The 2,500-nt window shown below is 43.8% G+C and overlaps 3 protein-coding genes across 5 annotated transcripts in view; all 3 read left to right on the top strand.

The window, feature by feature from the left end:
* LOC125294633 (tripartite motif-containing protein 16-like) overlaps window positions 1-2,500 on the top strand; it is a 587,664-nt gene that overhangs the window by 401,517 nt on the left and 183,647 nt on the right. The window lies entirely within an intron of this gene.
* Window positions 1-2,500, top strand: part of LOC125294527 (BICD family-like cargo adapter 1) — a 14,031-nt gene that overhangs the window by 350 nt on the left and 11,181 nt on the right. The gene's annotated exons all lie outside the window — the stretch shown is intronic.
* LOC125294638 (BICD family-like cargo adapter 1) overlaps window positions 1-2,500 on the top strand; it is a 46,222-nt gene that overhangs the window by 37,560 nt on the left and 6,162 nt on the right. Inside the window, exon 4 of one of the 2 annotated variants that reach the window (XM_048243529.1) lies at window positions 1,713-1,724. The exons of the other annotated variant lie outside the window; for it this stretch is intronic. The gene's annotated coding sequence lies outside the window, so the exon portion shown is untranslated. The remainder of the gene's footprint in view (window positions 1-1,712; window positions 1,725-2,500) is intronic. 2 annotated transcript variants of the gene reach the window in all.

Here is a 2,500-nt window from a genome sequence, read left to right as displayed (position 1 = left end):
AGTCAGATGTCACACAGCCCGGCTCTGATAGGACCAGAAGAACCGGGAGCTGTGGATTTTTGCAAAACAAATAACAGGCTCTAGGTGGAGGTAGTAGGACGGGTTTTTTTCTAAAACCGGCTGATTTATGTTATTCTGTCGGAGCATAGTGTCAGTTTCAGTGAATATGATCAAAAAAATCTTGCCAACTGCAGCTTTAAGAAGTTACAGTTCTAGTAACCCATTAGAACAATAATCTCCACACCACTCACTAATCAGAGGCCATTAAGTTGTAGGCATCACATTACTGAACATGAAAGACATTTCTGAGAGCCTTTCCTTACTGCTGGTCAATATATTAGTATCAGGGGTGCCACTAGAAATATAGTAGACACCTTATTGAGGAGACGGAGACGGAGACGCTTTTTAGGTTAAACGCAGAGGTTTTGCTTCGTCTTGGCCGAGCGTCCAAACGAATCCTGTAAACGCACTGCCCGAAACCGCACTTTTCTGAAACCTGGTCCCAGAGTGGAGAAATCTGAAACCGTAGCCCGTTTGAGTTCGTTTAGACAGCGAAACCGCACATCCTGCTTGCGTATCGATGATGTCATCGCCACACCTCAGCTGCCCTGGACTTGCACTTATAGTATTGCCTAACAATACTAGTTTTCATACATGACATTACCTACGATTACACTCCGTTAAGATAAATATCACAACTGATGCTGCGCAGCGCCGATGGCTTATGACTTGGTGGACTGAACACTGTTTTTCCGGTGTTTTTTATGCATTCTAGCTACTGTCAAAGGACGCGAGAGAACTTAAGTTATTAGGAAAGTGCGGTCTAAGTTTAGGCTACATTAATTTGTGCGTAGTGCCAGTGTCATTCATTTATTTTACATGTCTTACAACATATATACATGCATTCACAGTCGAGAGAAATCAGATATAAGCATACAAAGATGCTTAGAACTCACGTTAAGCCGATGGTAGCACACTGAATGCGAATGCACGATTTGATGCAGGCAAAAGTATTGACTGTTACTAACGAAGGTTTTATAGCAATATTATAAATGTGGCGACAGAATAGCCTAGAACTTGGGTAAGCCTTGCGTTTTAGTAGCCTAATTGGGTGATAGCCAAAACTAATGTGAATCACGGACTATCCTACAACCAAAGAAAGTAAAGGTGATTAGTAGGCCTACCTGCGTTAGCCAAATAAAGCACGGGACTGCACCCTTCACAAACCGTAAAATAAAGTTTATTAGTTTTACAGTTGGCTACAGTTGACAGTTCACCATCAGTCCACACAAACAATTCTGGTTTCCTTGCACTAGCCATTTCGCCGTAGCCTATTCTGTCTGTTTTTAAAGCGCACGTTTTGCAAGTTTTGGTGAATTTCTGTAAAGACACAGTGCCACCTATAGGCCTGGGGTATGAAGTAACGTGTTGAGTCGTGTTGAGATGGATCCGTTTGGACGCAAATATTCTTGATACGGTTCCAGGGAAGACGGAGGAAAAAAAGATCGGTTTGGTACGTGTGGACTAGCCCTAAGCCAAAGAGCCATGTTGGTCATTGTCTTTTATGAGGGCCCCCTGTCAGTGCTCCGTTCACACCTACTTGCTGTAAATGATTGATGTCTTCCTTAAACACTTCACGTCTCTGACCACTGTCCCTTTCCTCTCGTCATCTGTCTGCTCCCTTTAACCATCCCCCTCCCTGATTGGAGCAGCAAGGGCTAGAAGTAAGTGGTGATGTATTGCTATTGGTTCATCTGCATGCCCGTCATCCCTGTAAGAAAAAAACAAACTGACCTCAGCTTTGCACTGGTTTCAGTATGAGATGCAGTTCTTATTCTAAGTTATGATGCTGCTGTGTGTCTAACAAATACATGTGATGCAAAAGAAAAACAACAAAATGCCCATATGCACACATATGGAGCAAAATATATATATACATATATATATATATATATATAATATATATATATATATATATACATACATACATATATACATGGCAGGCAGAGTGTTCTTTCCTGATTGGCTGTCAGTGTGGAACAGAACAGAGGCTGAACAGCAGGCAGAGCAAAATATGTGGCGCACCTTCACCTTCCCAGCACATGCATGAGGACACTGACCCCTGACCCTGACGACCCTGGCCCTGACCAGCCGATGTGGACATCCCGGGTTCAGAAAGTAAAGGTCCTGCCAAATATTTGTTCTAACTGTTTAGTAAGCCAGCTGATCCTATTCAGCACAACTCTCTATCCAGGTGGGTCAGTTAATTTGTGAGATTGCCAATGTTTAGTGCGCATGCAGAGGGAATGCATGGTAGGACTTTTACCTTCTTAAGCCGGGGTTGTCCACCTCTGTTGACCAGGGACCAATCTGGGCCATCTCAGGGCCAACTCAGGGCCGGGCCCTCTCGAGCATCAGCTGCTAGCCGGGTTCCTCCCAGTGTTCTATAGACCCTTAGCCAGCTACACTCTCAGACAGAATAAGAGCATGGAAGCTTTGA

The sequence above is a fragment of the Alosa alosa genome, chromosome 5, assembly GCF_017589495.1.
Source record: "Alosa alosa isolate M-15738 ecotype Scorff River chromosome 5, AALO_Geno_1.1, whole genome shotgun sequence".
NCBI lineage: Eukaryota > Metazoa > Chordata > Actinopteri > Clupeiformes > Clupeidae > Alosa > Alosa alosa.
This window is presented reverse-complemented; position numbering and strand designations above follow the sequence as displayed.